Raw genomic sequence first — 27119 nt, 5'->3', positions numbered from 1 at the left:
TAGCCTGAACAGGCAGGAGTTTTGCAAACAGGGAGATGTTGACAATATAGCTATTGTTTGAAATATTTTCTCTGAAAAGAGTGAAAATGCTGCCTGCTGAGGTATCTCACACCAAACACAATTCTGAACTACACCCAGTCATGAATATAAAAGCCAAACAAATGCCATTAAAGTGTTAGCTCTTTTGTGGAAAATGGCTTTCCAATACCTAAAACATGTACTAAACAGAACTGAAGGGAAATTATTCCCATACCTTATCCAAAGACCTTTAAGCAAAGAAAGATTTTGTCTAAGTTTATTTAGTAAGCTACTTGAAAGAAGAAACTTAGATACAGGCATTCATTTCTATAGTGTAATTTTAGAACCAAAAAGAGCTTCCATCCCCCAGGTAGCTCTCTGCCAACCTATAACAAAGCACAGCTCAAAGAAACTGCGAACAGCAAGACTCCCAGCTGCTTCTGCCTTTGCAGAGGTGACTTTGTTCTGACATTATCCAGGGGGCCCAGGTTTCCTGCTCCTGGGCTCACAGTCACTCTCCCTTCCCCCACTCTGTGACAACCTACTCCTTGAAACCTTTATAGGCTATTTACAGTACAATGAGAGAAATCGCAGGGTCACAAAAAAGATACAAATTTGGCAACTACTCCAATATCGACTTGTTTGACTCTTGATTCATGTCCAAACTAACACCCTTCTCTCCCCCAGAGTCAAGCTTTCAATCATTTCCAGCCGCCTTTCCCAGTGAGCTCAGGCTTCCTTTGCCAGGCCCAGGGCAGAGTCACCCGGCTCCAGTGAAAACAATCTTGTCGTTTATGCCTCAGCACCTTCCTCACCCCAATCCCACCCAACCCCTTAGTGTAGGTGTGGTTTTCCACAACCAATGGCATGCTGGAGCCAGCTCATTTTCTCTCAAAACAGCTGACTATAACATTTTCAGGAATTTTGTAAGCCAGTAATTAAAATGGTTATTATTAAAAAATAAATTATATAAACTTACAGTTAAGAAAATTACACAAAAACAAAGGTCATACACAATCAAAACTCATCACTTCTTAATTATTTTACTACATTTTACCATTTTCTATGCACTTAAGGTTACTTACATCTTTATATCCGTATGGTGGGAATACTATATAATAGTGTGCCACTAGACATCTCTTCCCAAGTCTGAATTCAGTGACATCACATTGGTAGCTTGCAGTCTCTCATGCTGGGAATATCTATACCACTATACAAATCAGGGTTCCTCCCATTGCATGCCCTAAAGTATTTGTGAAGTATTTACCAGTGCATCAGTGTGCAACACAACAGGAAAACCCAGCTATTCCCTCCACAGTGCCTGAAGAAAACCCCAGGGCCCTCCATTGGTGCCATATTGGTAAATTTACCACTTTGGTAAATTCAGACTGATCAATCAGCTGGGCCCTCAGCGCTGCTCTGCAATCTTATGTTCCCCTGGTCATTTTTCTCCTCCATACTCCAGATGTTTGTCTTTCTTACCTTCTCTACTTCCCTCTATCTTCCTCCTTCCTCCTCCTCTCAGAAGACAACTAACATTCCTTCTTCATAGAGAAAACAGAAGCCATTCTTTTATGAATGAAGCCATCATTTTACAGATGATGAAGTGTTCAATCCACCAATCTAGTAAGTTGCCGAGGTGGAATTTAAGCCCACTTCTGACTCCTAAGACAGTGCTCTTCCCAGAAATAGCATACCTTATCTGATCTGCTCTTAGTTTATAGGGATTCTGTGGAAGACAATTAGATGCTTCTTTTGAGTGTGCAAATACTGGCAAGAAATGACCTGTAGCTGTTAGGGAGCAATGGGTTGTTGGCTTGGCTTGATGACCTCCAGGCAAGACTTTTCAGCACAGCTGTAACACACAGAGAACTTCACAGGCAGGTTCCCTGCCGGCAGAGAAACTCTATTCTTTCCAGGGCACCCAGAAATAGTGTCTAGCACACAGATTCATACCACTGAACTCAAAAGACTGGCATATAAAGCAAAATGCCAATTTATATAACTTTCAAAAATCTGGTATCCACTTACTAATGTATTCTGAGCCTTTGGAAATATATCTATGAAAAGTAAATTTTTAATCAACAGGTTACTAAGCCAGAAACCAAAGCCAGGTGAGTTATATTGATTATCTTTCTTGCTGCAGAAATTGAACTACCATCTTGCTAACAGAAGGGAGAATGGAGAAACAAATGTCAGGTATCCTTTACCCTACTTTAGGCTGAAGATTCCCTGGCAAGTTCCCACTTTATGAGCCTCCAGTTGACCATTCATCCCCCTTCTGCTTACATTGTGTAATAGTTTTATACCACTCAGGTGATATAAATTTGGGCTGAAAAAGAGTACAAATGCCAGCTGAGGGCTACAAGTTGCCATTGGAGGTTCCTCTTCACCTCCTCAACCTCTCAGAACCAGGACAATTTTAACTCTAGCGTTAAGGTTTGGGGGAGATACTTCTGGGTCATCCTACCCTGGGGTCTAGACCTTTTGAGTTCCAGCACTAGTGCAGAAGAAATATCCATTATGTTCTATAGCTTGAGTGTCCCAAAAGCTAAAACTATGAAAACTGCCCTGCAGTTTTTCCCCTTTCAGCAAACACCCTCAGAACAAAAGCAACTGTGGTTCTCGGGTACACTCAGATTTTGGCCTGATAATTTCTTACTGTCTTGCCAGTGGGTTTCAGCCCCAGACAAGTTCACTGTGGATTTAATGTGACCGAAGAAATGACAGTAGAATGTTCTGGGGTAGGAGGGTTTTTTTACCCGTCTTGTTCTCCCGGGGATAGGTCAAGCACTAATGTCTCTGCCTCTGCCCAGAGCACTGGGCCAAGCTCTCTATATAGTGCACTAACAGTTTATTGCCTACGGGTGTGGAAGCAGTAGCCTAGCAACAGGCCAGTTACATCATGAGGTGATTTAAGTTCAATGAGGATCCTGGCCAAAGAAACACCAACTTCCCCACAGTTACCTAATGGTAAGCTGTCTTCAAGAAGGTATTCTAAAAACCTATTTCATTGAGCATTTTCAGTTGTTTTTAGCATGAGGATCCATTCAAATAACCTGTTCTCATTTTATTAACATAATGTATAATAAGTCTTCAATAAAAAGTCACTAACATCTTGTCCAAATGGACTCAGGAGATTTACTAAGATATGCTTAGTCAAAACTGAGTGTTACAGAATTGAGACTTGCTCGAAAATGCCTCTGAAAGTGTGCTTTTGTATTGTCTGCATCCCTGGTCAGAAATACAGATTTTAGACCCTATGCAAGGCCTACTGATTAGAATTTGGGGTATCAAATCAGATCTACATTTTTATAAGCTATGCAGATAATTCATATATGCACTCAAGTTTAGAACAATTGAACTAAGACATGGTTTCAAATCAGATTTCATACATTCCCAGAAATGCCTCTTTTCTAAAGCTTCTCACTTATCATATGCATTAGCAAAGCATTCAATTATAAGGGAGATATTATTTCTCACCACATCTTTTCATTTTCTTCATATTTATAATACATATTCATAATAGACTTTGAGCAGCAAACTTAAATTACCATAAGTAATGCATAAAAATCTTAAAATCTTAAGAATGTTTGACTGTGTAACCTTCATAAATATCTAGAAACTGGAAATCCAATTGTCAAATGAATGGGGAATTTAGACCATGAACTGTAATTTAAATCACAGTGTGCTAATCAGTATAAACCCTTCTACAGTTGCCACAAAATAAAACAAAAACAAAATAATACACAGACATTTTCTTGATAGATGAATGTGTTATGTAGTATATGTATTATATTTTTTATAATAGTATTTTCCTTTGTTCATTTTAATATGACAAGTATACCCTTAATTCCTTTATTTGAGGTCTAATAAAAAAACTATTTATGTAACCTCATGGAAATCTGGTTATGCAAAGAACTATAAAAAATGGTAATTTGTTATAACTAACAAGTATTCTTATTAGTACATACTGTTTTCTTAGAATTTGGAAATTCATATGGATAGATATGTGATAAAATAGCATAGAAATATTAATGGTGGAAGCAGTATATGAGTATTCTTTGTAATATTATTTCAACTTTGTTTTATACTTGAAAATGTTCATGACCAAAATTTTATGATCAAAGCGATCAACAGCCACACTGAGCTAATTCCTGTATATTGGTCAACAGCAGCTCTACCACATGCCCTGCAGTGCCACGCTGCTCTCTCACCCTCAGGCATCCTTCCCCTCTTCTGCTCACCTGACTAAAGTATACACTTCCTTCTGCACTCAATTTAAAGATCAGGACTTTTCTCATACCCCTACCCCAACACAGACCTGCTCATGGCCTCTTTCTTCAGTACTGCTCCTTATACACCCTACGATTGTAGCCCTTATCTTGTTGAACTGAGACTGTTCATTTACATGGCCTAGATCCCTATTTAACTAAGCTTCCTGATGGCAGGGCCTGTGTCATTTCATCCCTGTGTCCCCAGGGCCTAGGCTAGGTTTCAACTCAACTATGATCTCCTCTGTGAGGCTGTCCTTTCTTGTCCCACTCTAGGTGAGTGGCCATGTACTTTTGTAACACATTCTGTATTTCTTTGAATCTTAATACACCTCACATTTTATTGTACTCCTTGGTTTAATTATCCTTCTTCCCTGTCAGACTATAAGCCCTGTGAGACCATGGGCCACACCTGCTGTTCAACCATGGTGTCTGAACATGAAGTACACCACAGAGTTCATAGTCCATTAATATCTGTAAATTGAATGTTTAGCAAAAAGTAGATGCTCTGTAAACATTTGTTCATGAATCACTGAGTGAATGCTGCTCTCAAAAGAAGATTAGGCAAGAAAGTGAATGACAAAGCCCACACAACACTCATTCATATTTTTTCAAAAAGCTTTGTAAAACAAAGGACATGTTTATGCAACTTCATCAAAACAAAGACTATCCTATGTTAAAAGAAAGGAACCATATACTGGGACCAGTTTTGATTCAAGCACTATGATGGGCACATAAATTCTAAGTACCAAAGCAATCACTTTTACATGCTGATTATACTAGTTTCCTGAGGCTGCTGTAACAAAGTAGCACATTCTTGTTGCCTAAACGAACAGACATCTGTTCTCTTACAGTCCAAATTCAGTTTCACCGAGCCACAGTTAAGGTGTTGGCAGAGCTGGTTCCTTCAGGAGGATCCAGCCCAGAACCCTTGCCTTGCCATTTTCGGCTTCTAGTGGTCCCCTCTTCCCTGGCCTGTGGCCCCTTTCTCCATCTCCCAGATGCACCACTTCAGTCTCTGCTTCCAGAACCACACTGCCTTCTCCTCTGTGTAGTAAGATCTTCCTCTGATGAGAACACTTATGATTATTACATTTAGGGCCCACACAGATAATCCAGGTGAATCTTTCCATCTCAAAGTACTTAACTATTATATGTACAAACTCCATATAAGGTAACATTCACAGGTTTGGGGGATTAGGACTTGGATTTCTGTATTCAGCCCACCATGAAGATTTTCTGTAAAAATTAAAAATGCAGGTATGACTGCTTTATTCTAAAAGTTTCAATATGCTTGGTTTCCAATATTTATTTGTTGTACATGTATTTGCAACATGGACAAGTAATAACACAAACAATACAAATGTAGACTGGATCAAATGGACATACATATATTTCAGAATATTTTGTAAATGGGAATATTATGAACTTGGAAATGCAGACAGAATATGAAGATGGGAGTGTACATTAGGCTGTGACTCCCTGTCACTGCCCCGGGCCACCCACCGCCACCACACAAACACTACAGTACTGCCCTCCCACTCATAGAAGCAGACCCTATAGTCATATTTAGTCTGTGGGATTTCACCCATGGTTGATTGGACAAGGAACATCAAGCGGGGCCAATCAGATTCTTTCTTCTTAAGAATTCAGAATGTTACATTCAGAGACAGTGTTGCTAGCCAGTCTTAGCCAGCACCTGAATTCAGGTAGCACTCTTTTGCCATACACATGAAAAATTAGAGAGAAGTGGTCTACAGTGACAGACGAAAGCATCAAATGTACGGGGGAAAGATGGAAAAACACGTAGTTCCATAGAGAAAGTGGAGAGAGCACAAGGTTTTGCGTTCTTTTCAGGTTCTAGTTCATTATGAAGCTCAAGAGCACATCCTGCTCACTAGTTTCTTGGGGTAAGCTTATAGTCATATAATTCCCTCCACCTTCCTCTTTTCTTCTTTCTTTTATCGTTTTTATTTCTTCCTTCATCTATTTTGAATTTACATCTGTTATTTGCAGTGAAAACATTATTAAGACAGCCTAAAATCTTTAGTGTTGCACACTATTCTGATCTTAGAACAGAGACAATGGTTGTGGATTTATGCTTCAAAATGTTGAAATTTCTTATAGGTGGGATCTTAGCTCTAATGAAACAAACTAATACATATTTGAAGTTTTAATTTTTTTTAGGATAAGGCTTTTTTATAATGAATTTCTAAGTAGAATTGCATACTTGAGGGATAAGATAAGGATACCAATTTATAGGAAAAAATTTTCTCTATTTTTATTTTTCTTTCATCTTCTGATACCATAGTTTTCTAAAATAATTAATAATTACCTACAGGTTATGCTGTTAAAACAATCCATTTGTCTATAGTTAAGTGGGGTTTTGTTTTCCTTTGCTCTTAAAAAATGAATTTAGATTTGGAACAATCTGAATTTTGCAGTTTTCCCTTTATCTAGATATTGTTTCAGTTCAGTTCTCTGCAGATGCTTTCTCTAAATTTTATCTCTTTATTTTGCACACCAGAGTTTCATGAAAGATAACTTTTTAGAATTAAAATATCCTTGATATACAATCTTATGTTGGTTTCAAATATACAACACAGTGGTTCAACAGTTACCCATATTATTAAATCCTCACCACCTCTAGTGCAGTTACCATCAACATAATAAGATGTTACAGAGTCATTGACTATATTCTGCATGCTGTGCTACTGTCCCCATGAACAGCTTATATTGTGATCATGAATTATTGTGCCTCTTTTCTCCCCTTACCATCCCGCCACTCCCCGTTATCCTGACCCCTCCCCTTTGGTAGCCACTAGTCCCTTCTCAGTGTCTATGAGTCTACTGCTGTTTTCTTCCTTCTGTTTTGCTTTGTTTTTATATTCCACAAGTAAGTGAAATCACATGGTATTTTTCTTTTTCCACCTGGCTTATTTCACTGAATAGAGGCCCCCTAGAACCATCCATGTTGTTGCATATGGGAGGATTTCTTTTCTTTTTATGGCTGAATAGTATTCCATTTTGTATATGTACCACATCTTTATCCATTCATCTTTCAATGGACACAGTAGGTTGCTTCCATATCTTGGCTATTGCAAATAGTGCAGCAATAAACATAGGGGTGCATATGTCTTTTCAAATCAGGGATTTTGTCATGAAAGATAACTTTTAAAATTGTTTTCTTCTTTTCTGCTTTGAACACTAATTAGGCACAAAGGAATCTGAATGATACCCTCAAATATAAACCTTTATATACTTTTATTATGAAACAGAGTTTCCTTGTCTGGAAAATAAAGTGGGGTCTCATGTGTGTCCCATAAATTTTTATGGGATATACAAAAATAACAGCAAACAAAACTTGAGATTTTAAAATATTTTTATTTTTGCTATTTTCTCAGAGCCTTGTATAAGGTAGAAATCCTCCTGTATATTTAATTGAACAATTGGAAACTGATTGCTGTTTTTGACTCATAAAAATGGCAATTTCATGTTGTTCAAACTAAAATCTCCCCATTGAATCACATGAAACCTAGTCTGATTGAGAAATACTTTCTATTGCTTTGTTTGTTTTATCTGACTTTTCTTGGACTCTTTCTATTTGGTAAAATGTTCATGGCTATCATACTTTTTTTGTTCATAATGGTAAAATCACAAGTTATTCCTGTGTTTCCTTTACATTTATAAAATGATTTTTTTAATGTAAGCCGTATGTGCTTCTGCAGAATAAGTTCTAAGAGATTACTTTTGTTTAAAAACCTTTCTTTCTTAAACAGTTCTCCTATTTTTGCTTCCTTCTCTATACTTGAATGAGGGACATCTGTTTCTGTTTTCAGTGTCCTTTTGTTACATGACAAAATAGAATATCAAAGTTCTCCTTCTTCAACAAAGAAAGAATGTTTTCGTTTTTTTTCCTTTTATTTATTTTCACTGTTTTAAGAATTACAAATATTGTACAAAAAGGATGAACTGCTGCTGGAAAAAATGCAAACAATAGGAAATACAAAGTGAAAGCCCCTCTGTCGTCTGCCCAATTCCTATTCCCTGTGGGTAACCACTGATAATAGCTTGTGAGCATCGTTCCAGACCTCTTCCTAATGCCCATACATATATGTGCATATATGAGCATTCTATCATTAGAAATGGGATCATACTAAACAGATTGTTACACAACCCGGTTTTTAACCCATTAAAGAATCATGAATATATTTCCAGGTTAGTACACACAGATCTACTTTATTGACTTCCTTTGCGTGAATGTAGTATAAGTTATTCAATTATCCCCCCACATTGATGGAGATTTAGATAATTTCCAATATTTTGCTACAATATCAAATGCAGCAATGGACACTGAGATACATGTCTCTATTCCTTCTGTAGTATAGATTCCAAGAGATGGAATTAACTGAGTTAACGGTCTATGTATTTAAACCTTTCAAAGGTGCTGTCAAATTGCTCTCCAAAGAGGAAGTAGTACCAATTTACACTGCCTCCAATACTGTATGATAGAACTTTTCTCCATCTACTCTTGCTTTCATTAGAAATTATTAATCTTTAACATTTTTATTAACCTGACATGCACAAATTGATATCTCATTGTAATTTTTCCTGTATTGTCATTGGTGAGATTAAGCACTTTTTTAAAAGTTTGTTACTCATTTGTATTTTTTCTTCTGTAAACTGTCTATTTATATTCGGTGTTAGGTATCTATTGTTGCATAACAAATTACCATAAATTTAATGTTTTAAAAGATATGAGTTTATCATCTCAGTTTCTGTGGGTCAGAGTCTGGGCACAGCCTGACTGAGTCCTCTCCTTCAGGGTCTCTCATAAGGCTATGGTTTCATCTGAAGGCTTATATGTGGAAGCTCATGCTGTTGTTGGAAGAATTCAGTTTCTTGAGGGCTACTGGTCTGCGGGCCTCAGTTCCTTACTGGCTGTTGGCCAGAAGCCATTCACAATTCCTTTCCATGTGGGCCTTTCCAACATGGCTGTTCGATTCATCAAAATGTGTAAGCTCAGAGGCAATAAAAAGAGTCAGCTAGCAAGATGGAAGTCACAATCTTACGTAACCTCATCACAGAAGTGATATCTCATCACCATTGTTATACTTTTTGGTCTGCCCACACTAAGAGGCTACACAAGAGGTATGAATATCAGGGGATGGAGATCACTGGAGACCACTGAGTCTTCTGGCCACATATCCTTTGCCCATTTTTCAGTTGGGTTGTTTGTCTTTTATTTTTTGATTTACAAGAGCTCTTTTTATACTGTGGATATAATTGTATGGTGGTGGTGGTGTGTGTGTTTGTATGTGTCTGTGTGTGGGGGAAGAGAGAGAGAATTTTCTCCACTGCCTAGGTATTTAAGTTTTACGAAGTCAAGCTTGTCAATCTTTATTTACAGCTTGTGAATTTTATTTCTTCTTTAAGGTCTTAGTATCCCCAATACTTCTTAAAAATGATCATTTCTTCTAATACTTCTAAGTTTTGTAAAAATGAAAATGTATTTAGGTCTTTAAGTCCAATGGAACTGATTTTTATATGAAATGTAAAAATCTACTTTTTTGCCAGAAGAATGGTGAATTTACCTAGCAACATTTACTAAATAGTCCATGTATTTGATTTTTAAGAAATAAGTGCCTTTGAAAAAAATTTTTTTATTAAGGTATTATTGATATACCTTCTTAAGAAGGTTTCACATGAAAAAACAATGTGGTTACTACATTTACCCATATTATCAAGTCCTCACCCATACCCCAATGCAGTCACTGTCCATCAGTGTAGTAAGATGCCACAGAGTCACTGATTTCTCTGTGCTATGCTGTTTTCTCTGTGACAACCCACACCATGTGTACTAAACATAATACCCCTCAATCCCCTTCTTCCTCACTCCCTGCCCTCCCACAATCCTCCCTCTGGTAACAACTAGTCCCTTCTTGGAGTCTGTGAGTCTGCTGCTATTTTGTTCCTTCAGTTTTGCTTCATTGTTTTACTCCACAAATGAGGGAAATCATTTTGCACTTGTCTTTCTCCACCTGGCTTATTTTACTGAGTATGATGTCCTCCAGCTCCATCCATGTTGTTGCAAATGGTAGGATTTCTTTCTTTCTTATGGCTGAATAGTATTCCATTGTGTATATGTACCACATCTTCTTTATCCATTCATTTACTGATGGACACTTAGGTTGCTTCCATATCTTGGTTATTGTAAACAGTGCTGCAATAAACATAGGGGTGCATGTCTTTTTGAGTCTGAACAGTCATATTCTTGGGGTAAATTCCACAGAGTGGGATTCCTGGGTCAAAGGGTATTTCTATTTTTAGCTTTTGAGGAACCTCCATGTTGCTTTCCGCAGTTGTTGAACTAGCTTACATTCCCACCAGGAGTGTAGGAGGGTTCTCCTTTCTCTGCATCCTCATGAGCATTTGTTGTTCTTAGTTTTTTTGATGTTGGCCATCCTTACTGGTGTGAGGTGATATCTCATTGTGGTTTTAGTTTGCATTTCTCTGATGATTAGTGATGTGGAGCATCTTTTCATGTGTCTGTTGGCCATCTGAATTTCTTCTTTGGAGAATTGTCTCTTCTTATTCTCTGCCCATAAAAAAATTGGGTTATTTGCTTTTTGGTTGTTGAGGCATGTGAGTTTTTTATGTATTTTGGATGTCAACCCTTTATTGGAGCTGTCATTTATGAATATATTCTCCCATACTGTAGGATGCCCTTTTGTTCAATTGATGGTATCCATTTCCATACAGAAGCTTTTCAGCTTGATATAGTCTCACTTGTTCATTTTTGCTTTTGTTTCCCTTGCCCGGGGAGATGTGTTCATGAAAAAGTCACTCATGTTTATGTCCAAGAGATATTTGCCTATGTTTTTTTCTAAGAGTTTTATTTACTAAGGCTCTTTTTGTGGCCTAGTATATGATCTATTCTTGAAAATGTTCCATGTGCACTTGAGAAGACTGTGTATTATGCTGCTTTTGGGTGTAGAGTTCTGTAGATGTCTGTTAGGTCCATCTGTTCTATTGTGTTGTTCAGTGCCTCTGTCTCCTTACTTATCTTCTGTCTGGTGGATCTGTCCTTCAGAGTTAGTGGAGTGTTGAAGTCTCCTAGAATGAATGCATTGCATTCTATTTCCCCTTTTAATTCTGTTAGTATTTGTTTCACATATGTAGGTGCTCCTGTGTTGTGTACATAGATATTTATAATGGTTATATCTTCTTGCTGGATTGAGCCTTAATAATTATGTAATGTCCTTCTTTGTCTCTTGTGACTTTGTTTTGACGTCTATTTTGTCTGATACAAGTACTGCAACTCCTGATTTTTTCCCCCTATTAGTTGTATGAAATATCTTTTTCCATCCCTTCACTTTAAGTCTGTGTATGTCAATGGGTTTAAAGTGAGTCTCTTGTAGGCAGCATTGTCGCGACCCTTCAGGACCGAAGCAACACGCCCAAGGTCTTGATTCTTCTCTAGGCTTTATTGTCTAATCTCTCGTGGCGGTTACAGCAGTTGTTGGGAAGCTCCTCTCCCTCCCGGCGGGCTCCCTTATATTCAGTCACCCAACCAATCCGGGACAGTATCATGCGTGACCTTTAAGCGGATAGGTGTCACGCGCCACTCTAAGCAGGCAGCACGAGCTGTGCACGGGTACGGCCAGTCCCCAACAGGGAAGAGGGGAAAGGGTGGTGAGCAGGAAGCAGGCGCCATCTTTAGGGCGTTGTCCAGCTAGAGTGGGGCACAGCCTCGGCCGTTGGCCGGGCCCCCACATCTCCCCCTTTATTGTTTTATAACCAAAGGTCTGTCGGGATCATGCCTGTCTTAGGTTGTCCGGAGTCTGCAGCATTCTTACCCGTTGATATGCGCAGCTCCCGATCTTACCGTTCCTTGACTACTGATCCAGCATATTAAGCCATACTCTAGGGGAGATGCCTTCCTCTAGCGCTGCCATGGCCTGCAACAGGACCTTCCGTTCTCCCCGTTGCTGTTTTTGTAACAGACTTTCCTCCCAAGCAGGAGAAGCCCACAATTAGCAATATTCCTATGACACCTACACCTGACCAGGCTTTGGTGGCGTTTAACATCTTGCCTAACTGTCTGGACAAGTTGGCAGCTTTAGAATAATTATGAAAAGGAATACCAGTAATACACCCCCGTATAAGAATGGACGCAGCCCACAGACAAAACCTCCCCCAAGAGGTCCAATTGTTCTTGAAGAAGGTTCATGCGTTGGTTGACCAAGGCCATCCCATTTTTAAAATGGCCGTTGATGACGTTCTGCTTTGTCATTGCCGAGGCAGTGGCCTGGGACAGACCATTCAGTGTCTCTGCCGTAGGAATGGTGATAGTCAGTGCGGCGGTGGCTGCAGCTGCAGCTCAGCTCCGCCGTCACCTGCTGTAGGATTCACGGCAGGAGCAGAAGCAGTGCCATCATCTTGTACCTCTGCTCTGGGGTTTTCCACTCTGCGTATCAGACGTTCAGGCACCCAAACAGGGTTCTGCTGGTCCTGTGGAAAAACACAAACCGAGCCTCGGGTCCAGATTATCACTGGGTCCAGGCCTTTCCATGTTCCTTCCAACACATCCTTCCACAAAACTTTAGGCATGTGTTTTGGATTGGATTGTTGGCCGTGCCCCTCTGCTGCACTGCAGCCATTTTTGTCCAGTGTTCTAAAATCTTCTCCTATTCCCCCTTTTTGTTTATATAAGGCATTCTTGAGGGTGAGGTGGGTGCGTTCCACCATACCCTGACCCTGAGGGTTGTCTCTAGCTCCCTGCTGCTCTCATGACACAAAAGGATGTCATCCATATGATAGATGATTATCAGGGGAAACTGTTTCCTGACAGTTTGTAAGGCCTTCTTTACATACACATGGTGGGGCTATTAGCCATGCCCTGTGGCAATAAACCTTTGACAGTCTCTGGGGTGAAGCGGGATGGAGAAGAAACAGTCTTTGATACTTTTTCCTAATTACAAAAATAGGTGTGTTCCATGGCGAGGTAGAGGGCTGGAGGTGACCAGCTGCTATCTGTTCTTGTACTAAAGTGTGGGCTGCTTCCTTCTTTTCTTTGGTGAGGGGCCACTGAGGTACCCACACGGGCCTTTTTGACTGCCATGTTATTTCTATAGGCTGTTTTCCCTCAGTGGCCCCAAAGAAAAACCCAATCCTGGTCCTCCGGGCCCTTTGGCCGGTCTCCCTGCTAAAAGGATTGGTTGTTCTTTCCCTTGGAGATCCTTCCCTAGTCCTCTAGTGCCCGCGTACCCCTGTTTTTTCATTATGGCATTAGACTGCTCACTGTAAAGAGTCTCTGTGGTTAGTTTAACTCTGCTATTAAACCTGTTCTCTAGTTCGTCCCCCGAAAGTTCCCCGTCTTCATCCTCATCAGATGGCAGTCCCTGTTCAGATCCCCCTTCCGATGCCTTTGCGAAGGCACGCTCTTCTCGTACTTCCTCTAATATTTCCTCCCCCTCTTGGATGGCCTCTCGGCAGCTTGGCTTCTGTCCCTTCAGGCAATTTTTTACTCGACCCCAAATAGGGATTGTCCCTGGTGGAAGGGGCTCCCTCTTGTCTGCCCGGCATAGGTCATCCCCCAGCCTGTCCCATAAAGGGATGGTGATTTTTCCTTCATCTAAGAACCATGGGGCATGATTCTCTATAGTAATCAGGAATGCCCTGGCAGTCTTCGTTTTCAAAGGGGTTCCATTAGCTCTAAGGAGCGCTTTCAGAGGTTCCTCGGCCCTAACCCTAGAGGCCTCCATCCCCATCCTCTCTCTAAAGGGGCAAGTATCCTAGTTATGATTTAGATGGACTACGTCGCTAATTCCACGAACCTTTTGATTTTGTCGCCACTCTGTGAACCTTTTTATTTCGTCGCCACTCTGCAAACCTTCACTGGCGCCTCCTCATTTCATATATTATAATAAACAATGTCACAAACACTAACAGGACACACACACTACACATAAACACCCACCACAACTGCCTGCTGTCTGCCCTGCCACGTATACTTTCAGTTTGCTCGCAGATCCACTCACCCTCCTCGGTTCCCTCTCCCGGTCTGGCCAGCCGACTGAACGGCGTCCAGCGACGTTCCTGAAGAGTTACAAGCTCTACTTCATCAGCAGGTGCCAGGGTCAGCGGATCAGGTCGTGACGAGGTTTAACGATTCCCGGGTTTCGGCACCACTTGTCGCGACCCTTCAGGGACCGAAGCAACACGCCCAAGGTCTTGATTCTTCTCTAGGCTTTATTGTCTAATCTCTCACGGCGGTTGCAGCAGTTGTTGGGAAGCTCCTCTCCCTCCCGGCGGGCTCCCTTATATTCAGTCACCCAACCAATCCGGGACAGTATCATGCGTGACCTTTAAGCGGATAGGTGTCACGCGCCACTCTAAGCGGGCAGCACGAGCTGTGCACGGGTACGGCCAATCCCCAACAAGGAAGAGGGGAAAGGGTGGTGAGCAGGAAGCAGGCGCCATCTTTAGGGCGTTGTCCAGCTAGAGTGGGGCTCAGCCTCGGCCATAGGCCGGGCCCCCACACAGCATATAGATGAGTCTTGTTTTTTTATCCATTCAGTGACTCTATGTCTTTTGATTGGTACATTCAGACCATTTACATTTAGGGTGATTATTGATAGGTATGTACTTATTGCCATTGCAGGCTTTAGATTCATGGTAACCAAAGGTTCAAGGTTAACTTCCTTACTACCTAAGAGTCTAACTTAACTCACTTAATATGCTATTACAAACACAATCTAAAGGTTCTTTTCTTTTTCTCCTCCTTTTTCTTCCTCCTCCCTTCTTTATATATTAGGTATCATATTCTGTACTCTTTGTCTATCCCTTGATTGACTTTGGGGATAGTTGATTTAATTTTGCATATCCTTAGTAATTAACTGTTCTACTTTCTTTACTGTGGTTTTATTACCTCTGGTGACAGCTATTAAACCTTAGGAACACTTCCATCTATAGCAGTCCCTCCAAAATACACTGTAGAGACCGTTTCTGGGAGGTAAATTCTCTTAGCTTTGCTTATCTGGAAATTGTTTAATCCCTTCTTCAAATTTAAAGGATAATCTTGCCAGATAAAGTATTCTTGGTTTGAGGCCCTTATGCTTTATTGCATTAAATATATCATGCCACTCCTTTCTGGCCTGTAAGGTTTCTGCTGAAAAGTCTGATGATAGCCTGATGGGCTTTCCTTTGTATGTGATCTTATTCCCCTCTCTGGCTGCTTTTAGCAGTCTGTCCTTATCCTTGATCTTTGCCATTTTATTTACTATATGTCTTGGTGTTGTCTTCCTTGGGTCCCCTGTGTTGGGAGATCTTTGCACTTCCACAGCCTGAGAGACTATCTCCTTCCCCACATTGGGGAAGTTTTCAGCAATTACCTCCTCAAAGACACTTTCTATCCCTTTCTCTCTCTCCTCTTCTTCTGGCACCCCTATTATACAAATATTGTTCCATTTGGATTGTTCACACAGTTCTCTCAATATTTTTTCATTCTTAGAGATCCTTTTTCCTCTCTGTGCCTCAGCTACTTTGTATTCCTCTTCTCTAACTTCTATGTCATTTACCGTCTCCTCCACTGTATCTAATCTGCTTTTAATACCCTCCACTGTGCTCTTCAATGATTGGATCTCTGACCAAAATTTATTCCTGAGTTCTTGAATATTTTTCTGTACCACCATGAGCATGTTAATGATTTTTATTTTGAAATCACCTTCAGGAAGATTCATGAGGTCAATTTCATTTGAATCTTTCTCAAGTGTATTCATAATTTTACTTTGAACCAGGTTGCTTTGGCATCTCATATTTGTATATGGCGCCCTCTAGTGCCCAGAAGCTCTACTCTCTGGAGCTGCTTAGTCCCTGAAGTCTTATTGGGGATCACAGGGGAGCAGTATTGGTGCCTGGGAGGAGGAGAGAGGTGTTTCCTGCTTCCCGGCTGCTATGCCTGCCTCCACTGCCAGAAACAGTGGGCCCAGCACATAGGTATAAGCCTCTATGCTTTGCGTTTGTAGTTGCTATAGACAGGTCTTCCCTCTGGCTGGCCTAACACCAGGGTAGGGTTTGCGAGTTTGCAAGCCAGGTGGGGCTGACCAGGGGGAAGTGCAGTAGGCTGCATATCATGGAGGGGGTCCTTTGAGCTGTGTCACCAGCCAGAGAGCTGGAGTGCCTGAAGATCAAGAAAGTTCCCAACCTCCTGGGTAGAGTACACCCAATTTTGTCTACCTGTCCTTTCTCTTGAGCAGTAAGCTCTGTGCAATCCTTGCCCCTTTAGCAGCCCTCTCGCTGTTAGGAAGTCTCTCAGACTGCCTGCTTTTCTTTTGCCACAGAGCAACCAGATATGGATCCCTGCTTTCCGCAAGCAGCTGGAATCTCAGTCTTTCCAGGTATTCTGCCTGTCTTAGCTTTCCAACCCTCTAATCATGAGCGTACCATGAAAGCACCATGAAATGTAGGTTTGTGCTCCCAGAGAGATCTCTGGAGTTAGGTATTCAGCAGTCCCAGGCCTCCACTCCCTCCCTGCTCCATTTCTCTTCTTCCTGCCTGTGATCTGGGGTTGGGGAAGGGCTTGGGTCCTGCCGGGCCATGGCTTTGGTACGTTACCCTGTTCTGTGAGGTTTATTCTTTTTTCCAGGTGTATTCAGTTTGGTGCAGCCCTCTTTCCTGTTGCTCTTTCAGGATTAGTCATATTAATTATATTTTCGTATTATATGCGGTTTAGGAGGGAGCCTCTGTCTCATGTCTCATGCCGCCATCTTTCAAGAATTAAGTGTTTTTTAAAGGGTTGTGTATGTATGTATACCTAATTTATTTATGTAATAGGAGAATATACTAATACCCTCTGAATTAAAAGTTGTGTGTTTTTCTTTCCTGAGTTATCCTTTAGGTTTAGTTCTAAGTGCTTTCAACCAATTGACTAAAGATATATTGGAAAGAAAAAGGATCTGGGTTATCCTGTCTCTGATAGTTACAACTATAAACCTGGGATAAGTCATTTGCCCCTTTTTCCCTAACTATAGGTCTGGTGGAAGATGAAGTGAGTGTTTAACACTGTGCTTGGTGCACCCTTAGTGCCCAATAAACAGTAAACAATGTTTACTAGTGCTACATGCTCCACTGGTCCTGTCTGATTTTTCCATTCCCTGTGTACTTAGGGATTTAAGGATTATTCAATACATATATTTCAGCAATTGCCTATTTTTTTTACATGTTGACAAAATGCCCAGGTTAAATATAAAAATGTAATTGAACCTGAAAGTTAGAATAAGGTAGACACCAATAATTTTCATCCTAAAAGAAATTCTTTTGAATGCTTACCCAAACACAAACCTATGTTGAAATAGCTAATTTAATTATTAGACAGGAGGTCTACCACTTTGCACAATTCTGGAAAGCACACCATTCACACTCTTTTCTTTGTGATGTACATATGGGATTGTATGTCACAATGGCCATTGGTGAGATTTCTAAAATTGAAATAATATTTTCATATTTTGTTCTAAAAGATTTTCTTGTGCTTTGAACATCATTCAACAAAACTGGAGAGGCAGTTATAGCTGACTAGTTAATAGTTGGGACCCTAGGAGCTTGTGTACTGAGTTTAGATGCCTCCTCTATTAGTTATCTATGTGATCTTTGGCAAGTTATTTTCCTTCCTGTACCTCAGTATCCTCTTCTGTAGAATCAAGAAAACCAAGATGCTGATTGCTGATAGTATCTACTCATGAGGTTTCTTGTGAGGACTAAATAAGTTTATATATCTATATATACACCTATCCAATCTCTATCTATGTACCTACCCATATATCATCTGTCTATCTTTGTCTCTATCTCTCCATCTATCTATCTATCTCCCTGTCATCTATTGCAAACTGTCATGTAACAGGCTCTGGGTATATACAAAGGAAAATATAGACACAGCACAATTCCTTGCCTCAGAGGTTTACAATCTATTGGGAAGACACTCATGCAAAGATACAGTTATAAGAGAGTGTGATAACTATTAACTCAGTGGTCTCCACAAAGTGAGTTTGTATGTGGGAAAAAGTGCTGAAGTCTAAATGCCATCTATAAGCCTATGACTTCAAGCTTCACATTTCTAACCTTGATCTCTTGCCTGCTTAGGCACATACAGAAAGTTATTTGGCATTTCCCCTTGGATGTCTAATGCTCTAATGTGAGTTACTAACATGCCTTTAAAATTAAATCAAGTGGTTCATTAAACAAACAAACAAATATAACACAATATAAACAGAATTCTTGATTTTTTACCTCTTGGCTTCCCTGTCTTAGTAAATGCACCACCCACCGTCCAGGCTAAACCCTTGCAGTCAGCTCCAAGGAAAGGAGTCAAGGAATTAAGAAATCAAGAAGGGCTAGATCTAAGGAATATTTAACAGATTTTACTTCCAGGCTAATATGTCAGCAAATGCTCTTAATTTCATTTCTGGTCTGTTTGCTTTGCTCCTTCTCTATGGGGGCCACTCTCAGTAAGGTCTCCATGGTATCCCGCTGAACTGCTGACATGACCTTCTAATGGCCCTTTCTGCTCCTATGCTTATGCTTCTACACTCTGTTCCCCACAGAGCAAGAGTGAAGCCTTTACATGTCAATCAAATCATGTCACTGTCCTGCTCAAAACCCTCCCAATGGCTCCCCATTACATTTAGCATAAAATCCAAACTCCTCTCCATAGCCTATAAGGCCCTGCATGATCTGGCCCTTGCTTGTATCTCTCTGGCCTCATGTTGGTCCACAGTTCCCCTCAGTACTGCTCTTCCACTACACTGCCATCTTTTCTTTTCTTGGAACATGCTAAATTCTAGGACCTTTTCACTTGAGGTTCCTCTGTCTGGACTGCCCTTCCATGGCTTATCTACATGGCTGGCTCATTTCATCCTACAGAGGTGTACTCAAAGCCTTTAAACTCTATCATGTAAGGTCACTCTGATATCAAGGTCACTTCTATCATGTAAATCTATTCATTCCATTCAAAGCACTCATCACAATGTGAACTTATCTTAATTATTCATTTGATTGCTTACTTATTTTTATATTCTTCTCCTCTCAACTGAAATGGAAGCTCCATGAAAGGTTGGACTTTGCATGTCTTTTCATAGCACCTACATGGAATAGTGCCTGGCACATAAAAGGTACTAAATAATTATTTATTGAGTGAGTAAAAGAGAAACCATCAGGGAAAGTTAATGAGGTCTTCACAGAATGTAGCTCCTGGTTAGGACATGAATAATAAAAAAAGTCCTCCAGGTCAATGTGTTCAGAAAGTAAGTGAATAACATGCATTCAGAGAATTGGTATAGAAGGAGTACAGGAGTGGAGAGAGAGAGAGTGTCAGGAGAGCAAGCTACATGGGTAGGTTGGGAACAGAGAAAGCTGACATTTTTTTCCTATGCTAAGGAGCTTAGATTTTATCATTTGTGTGACTGGAGCCACTCATTCATTTTGAGCAGCCAGGCTTTGTGTATTTGTTTCCTATTGATGCCATAACAAATTGCCACAACTTAAAATGACACCTGTAGGTTAGAAGTCCAACATAGGTTTCATCTAAAATAAAGGTGTCATCAGGGCTCTTTCTTATTGGAGGTTCCAGGAAAGAATCTACTCCCCCAATTCTTCTTGTTCATATTGTTGGCAGAATCCAGTCCTTTAAGGTTGTAGGACTAAGGTCGCCATTTCATTGTTGCTGTCACCAGGGGGCCATCCTTAGCATCTAAAGGCCTCTCTCTGGTCTGTGTACATAGGTCCCTACTTTCAGAGCCAATAACAGCCCCATCAAATCTTTTTCTCACTTGATATTTCTCTGAGTTCCCCTTCAGTCATATCTCTCTTTTTCCTCTTCACCATATTTCTCTGACTCCAGTTGAAGAAAAGTTCTCTATTTTTAAGGGCTCATGTAATTAGATTGGGTCCACATGGATATTCCAGGACAATCTCTCTACATCAAGGTTTAAAAACTTGATTACTTCACTATGTAATGCAACACATTCAGAATTCCAGAGATTGTGATCACATTTTCTTGTTAGATTACTCAGCAGGCTGTATAAGGTAATTTAACTAGAATAGAAGGGGGGTAAGACTCATAACTGAGTGGCTATTGCAGTGGCTATGATGAAAGACTGAAAAAAATATAAAGAGCTGGAACTCAGGAGTATTTAATAGATTTTATTGCCAGGCTTTGGTAACTGATCAGATGTAGGGGCTGTGGCCAGGAAGACTCAACTCAGCTTTCAGGCAGCATCATTTGGTGGGATAGGGTAGAAGACAAGGCTGAGAAGAAGATGATAGATTTCCTGAGGCTTTGTAGATACTCCCACATTTTGCTGATGAGTCATTCATGATGACACATGGTAGGTGCTCAAAAACTCTTTGTTCAGTAAACTTATGCATGAATGAATGAATGAGTAATTTTCAACATAGTATCCTTTACAGGTATTCTTAGCATATTGAGGATATTATATTAAAATACAATTAACAACATTTACTCACTCTTTTCCAAACTATAACAAACATGTGATAGGATAACAACCCTAAGTTTTTATTTGCGAAAATCCTTGTAAATTCCTTTTTTTCTAGATATTTGTAAATGTTGCTGTATGTTTTACTTCTAAACTCTATTTAAGAGGACAAATAATGGCAATATCACAAAAATTACTAAAGGGTACCATAGGCGATACAAGAGGAAAAGGCATAGTTCCTCCTGGCCTTGGTCTTTGTGCTGGTCTTTGAGGGGCATTACAGGTTTGTATTATGCCATAGCTGATTAATCAGGACATACTCAAATCTGGTCACAATATTTTAAGGGAAAAGCAATCCAGGAAAGGATGGTTGCTTGATATGGAAGTGACACTTGTCTAGAAAATTAGGACTTGTAAGTTCTAGCACGTATTTATTTGTTTATTTTTAAGAATAGCTACATTTTATTGAATATTCACTCTTAACAACATCTCACTTAATCCTTGTAATAAAACTGAGAAGTAGGAATTATTCCCATGTTCCAGAAAAGGAAACTAAGCCTAAAGGAGGTTATATAACTTGTCTAAATCGCATAGCTAGGAAGTAATAGAGATAGAATTCAAATCCAGGATTATTTGATTCCAAACGTCATACTCTTTACACAGAGATCCAGGGCCTCATTCTTGGAAACCCAGGGAGAAATGAGGCTTTCCAAACTACCATTTATTTGACTTCACCTTGAGGACTCTTCCTTGATCTACCTGACTACATTGTTTCCTTCTGCCTCTGTGTAGTTCCACATATACAACTTTTTGGGCACTTCTCTACAGTCGTAATTTACTTGTGTAATTATTGTCTATTTCCTCCCACTAGACAAAAATTCCATAGATTAGGTACCTCATGACTTTCAATTTACCTTCAAATTCCCACTTCTTACTTAGCTCAGGGCTTAGCACATGGTAGGTGCTCAAAAACTCTTTGTTCAGTAAACGTATGCATGAATGAATGAATAAATGCCATTTAACTTCTCTGCACAACCAATTTATCATCCATAAAATGAAGAAACCAGGACAGATTAATTCGCTCATCCACTCAAAAATATTTTCATGGGCCTACAAAATGATCTGCAGTTCCCCTCAGAGAGACACAATATAGTGAAGATATATATATCTAGTAGAAGTGTTATATATGTTTATTCCTGTTTATGTCTATCCATCTAGATATCTATCTCCTTTCTATGTATAACATTTTTTTCACCTATAATTGTTCATTACGACTGGGCTATTAATGAAATTCTTTACTGTTAAGTAAATTATTAAATATGCAGAAATATTTGAATCCTAATGTGTTCTACTATTAGTAGTATTATCACAGTTGATTTTTTTGAAATGTGTCTTTTTATATTTGAGGAAATTTTATAGATTTATGAATGCAGTTAGGTTAGCTTTATATCTTTTTCTTTTTTTCTGCAAACTCTTTTTATGTTTTCCTGGTAATTGAAGCTGATAACATGAAACACTGAATATAAGAGATACAAAGTGTTTATGTTGTTGTGTCCCATTTATTTCCTATTCTGCAGTTCTGTAATTGGAGCTACAGAGTGCTACATTTTGTTTTCTTAAGGCTGCTGCTTGCTCTTTTTCTTTAGTTTACTCTTAGTGCAAATGTGTTTTACATCCTCAAAAAGAGAAATTGTAAAGAAAAAGCCTTTTTTTACTCTATGTAAAGGAATGTTTGCTGTCATTGCTATTTCATTTATTAAAGCTAATTTATACATCTAGTTTTTTAAATATATTGACAGATAATAAATAGCATTTAAAAAAATCTTTCAGTAGGTTTACTGTACAGTTGTCTCTTAAATAGTTCAAGGATTATGAACACCAATACCCTGCACACTCGAAAATCTGTATGTGAATTTTGACTCTCCAAATACTTATCTACTAATAGCCTGCTACAGATTTATGGTAGGAAATGATAAAATAGTCTAGTATCTACATGTATTTTATGCATTCATGAAAAACATAACTTTTTCTTAATATTGTCAATATTTCTAGGCTATGCAGTTCATCGGCAAATTTTTAAAAAATCTCCAAAAATTTTTCCAGTATATTTATTGAAAAAAATCTGCATATAAGTGGATCCACACAGTTCAAACCTTAGTTGTTCAAGGGTCAGTTGTATTGACAATATACAAATATAATAATATTGGGATTGACATTCTTTAATGTATATAAATTGTCTGGTTTGGATAAGAATACTCATTTCAAGACAATTTACTTTTTTTACCTGTTAGTCTTTATGTATTAAAACTGATATCATAACAATTCCTTTAGATTTTTCTAATAATCTTTCAATAACTGAAAACTACTCAGGACTTGCGTATTTATTTTCTTTAAGATCTTCTATTTAGTATTGATGAAGATGAACCAATTTAATGACCCTTTCTTACAAGTATCTTACTTGTAAGATACACAGAAGAGAATGATTTTGACCCATTGACCTCTGTAGCCCATTCAACACCCTTTCACTACATATCTTTTTCCATTGCCAGTGATATTCTGAATATCTTAAATTACTTCACTGAGAACAGCTTCACATTCACCTGTGACTAGTAGCTGAGAAGAAATAAATTCCTACTTAATAATACACAGTATTGTAAAAAATATCTATTTGATAAAATAAATGAAATAGACAAATCCCTAGCCAGAGTTATCCAGAAAAAGAGAAACAGTACACAAACAAAATCAGAAAGAAAAAACAATAGTCATGATGAATATCACAGAAATACAAAGAATTATAAGAGAATTCTATGAAAAATTATATGCCAATAAATTGGACAACCTATAAAGAATGGACAAATTCCTAGAAAAATACAGCTTCCCAAGACTGACCCTGGAAGAAACAGAAAATATGAATAGACCAATTGCTAGTAACAAGATTGAATTGGTAATAAAAAACTCCCAACAAAAGTCCAGGGCCAGATAATTCACAGGTGAATCCTACCCAACATTTAAAGAAGAGCTAATATTCATCTTTCTTAAAGTATTCCAAGAAGTATAAGAGGAGAGACAACTTGAAAACTCATTCTATGAGGCCAGCATCACTCTAATACCAAAACCAAAGACACTACCAACAAGAAAATTTTAGACCAATATCCCTGTTGAGCACCGATACAAAGATTCTCAACAAGATGTTAGCAAACCAAATTCAAAAATACATCAAAGGATCATCCATCATGACCAAGTGGGATTTATTCCAGGGATGCAAGGATGGTATAATGATTATCATACACCGCATTAACAAAAAGGAGGATAGAAACCTCATGATCATCTCAATAGATGCTGAAAAAGCATCTGACAAAATTCAACTTCCTTTCATGATAAAAACTCTCAACAGAATGGGTATAGAGGGTATGCACCTCAAATGCATAGCTAACATCATACTGAATGGTGAAAAGCTGAAAACTTTTCCTGTAAGATCAGGAACAAGACAAGGATGCCCACTCTCACCACTTTTATTCAACATAGTACTGGAGGTCCTAGCCATGACAATCAGCCAACACAAAGAGATAAAAGGCATCCAAATTGGTAAGGAAGAAGTTAAATTGTCACTATTTGCAGATGACATGATATTATGTATAGATATTATATACAGATAGACACCACCAAAAAACTGTTAGGCTGGATTCAGCAAAGTTGCAGGATACAAAATTAATACACAGAAATCTGTTGTGTTCCTATATATTAACAATGAATTAATAGAAAGAGCAATAAGGAAAACAATTCCATTTACAATTGCACCAAAAAGAATGAAATACCTAGAAATAAACCTAACAAGGGAAGTGAAAGACTTGTACTCTGAAAACTATAAGACACTCATGAGAAAAATTGAAGAAGGCATAAATAAATGGAAACTGATCCCATGCTCATGGATAAGAATAATTAATATTGTCAAAACAGCCATCTACCCAAAGCAATTTACAGATTCAGTACAATCCCTATCAAAATATCAAGGGCATTTTTAAACGAACTAGTGCAAATAATCTTAAAATTTGAAAGGAACCACAAAAGACCCTGAATAGCCAAAGCAATCCTGAAAAAGAAGAATAAAGCTTGGGGGTATTACATGCCCTGACTTCAAGCTCTGCTACAAAGCTACAGTAATCAAAACAGTATGGTACTGGCAAAGGAACAGTTCATTGATCAATGGAACAGAATTGTGAGCCCAGATATAAACCCATGCATATATGGTTGATTCATATATGGTGAAAGAGCCATGAGTACACAATGGAAAAAAGACAGTCCCTTCAACCATTGGTGATGGGAAAACTGGACAACTGCATTCAAGAGAATGAAAACTGGATTCCTGTCTAACTCCATATACAAATGTAATCTCAAAATGGATCAAAGACTTGAATGTAAGGTATGAAACCATAAGACTCTTAGAAGAAAACATGGGCAAAAATCACTTGAATATGAGCATGAGCAATTTTTTCCTGGACACATCTCCTCAAGCAAAGGAAACAAAATCAAGACTGAACAAGCGGGACTACATCAAACTAAAAAGCTTCTGTACAACAAAAGACCCCATCAGCAGAATAAAAAGGCAACCTACAGTATGGGAGAATATATTCATAAACAATTTATCCAATAAGGGATTAACATCCAAAATGTATAAAGAACTCATATACCCCAACACCAAAAAGACAAATAACCTGATTGAAAAATGGCCAGAGGACTGGAACAGACATTTCTCCAGAGAAGAAATACAGATGGCCAACATGCACACGAAAGATGCTTCACATCTCTAATCATCAGGGAAATGCAAATCAAAACCACAATGAGATACCACCTCACACCAGTCAGTCAGAATGGCCACTATCCAAAAGACAAGAAATAACAAGTGCTGACAAGGATGTGGAATAAAGGGAATGCCCCTACACTGTTGGTAGGAATGTCAACTGGTACAGTCACTGTAGAAAGCAGTATGGAGGTTCCTCAAAAAACTAAAAATAGAAATACCATCTAACCTAGTAATTCCACTTCTAGGAATTTACCTGAGGAAAACAAAATCCCTGATTCAAAAAGATATATTCACTTCTATGTTTACTGCCCATTATTTATAATAGCCAAGATATGGAAGCAACCAAAGTATCCATCGACAGATGCATGGATAAAGAAGATGTGGTACATATACGCAATGGAATGTTATTCAGCCCTACGGAGGAAATCTTTGTGATCTTGAGTAAGCAAAGTTTTCTTGGATATTACACAAAAAGCACAAACAATGACACTTAAAAATTTATAAATTTAACTATCAAAATTAAATATATCTGTTCTAAGAAAAACATTTTAAAAATTAAAAGGCAAGACATAGGCTGAGAGGAAATATTCGCAAGACAGGTATTTCATAAAGGAGTTGCATCCAGAATATATACCCTTGGAACTCAAAAAAAAAGACAAACAACCCAATAAAGACATGGGCAAAAGATTTGTTTAGTCACTTCATTCAATATACACATGGCAACAGGCAAATCAAAGACTCCCAGTATCATTAGTCATTAGTAAGTGCAAATTAAAATCATGAGATACCACTACATACCCACTAGAATGACTAAAATCTAGGACTAACAATCCCAGAGTTGACAAGGATTTAAAGAAACTAGAACCCATACACATTGTTATCAACACTTTTAGACAATTTAGCATTTTGGAGGAAAGTTACTGTATAAACCAGAATATCTACTCCTATGTATCTAACCAAAAGAAATGAAAACATACGTCCTCACAAAACTCTTTTCATAATAGCATTACTCATAATAGCCAAAAATTGGGGATAACCCAAATGCCCATCAACAGTTATACTCCTATGAACATGTCATCACGTTTCTTTGCAGTCTTGTTTTAATGCATATTTTTATGTAGTTGGATTTATAATTTTGTGAGCCAGAAATATTTCGGGAAGCCTGAAGAATTTTGTGAATTATTTGATGAGAAGTTCCATGCAATCAAATAATTATAACACTAAAGGAGAAGAATTCAGACTAATAATAATAAGTAAGAATATACAGCTCATCAGAATGGAACACAGTGTTGAGTAACAAATATGTATTTCTTTTCACCACCACCCCTCTCTCTTTGTACCTGTAACTAGTGTTTAACCTAAGAAATACTAACAGGTTTCTCTTTTTCAGGCCTTCTTATTATTAATAGAGGTAGGAAGTGAAAGGATATTAAATCTCTGTTTTGTTCTAGGAATTGTGCTGATTCACACTGCTGAGGATTCAGCAATGATCAGGAAATGACAGCCTTTCAAAGTCTCTTTCTGAAGGGGAAGAAA

Source organism: Manis javanica, chromosome 4 (assembly GCF_040802235.1).
Source record: "Manis javanica isolate MJ-LG chromosome 4, MJ_LKY, whole genome shotgun sequence".
NCBI lineage: Eukaryota > Metazoa > Chordata > Mammalia > Pholidota > Manidae > Manis > Manis javanica.
This window is presented reverse-complemented; position numbering follows the sequence as displayed.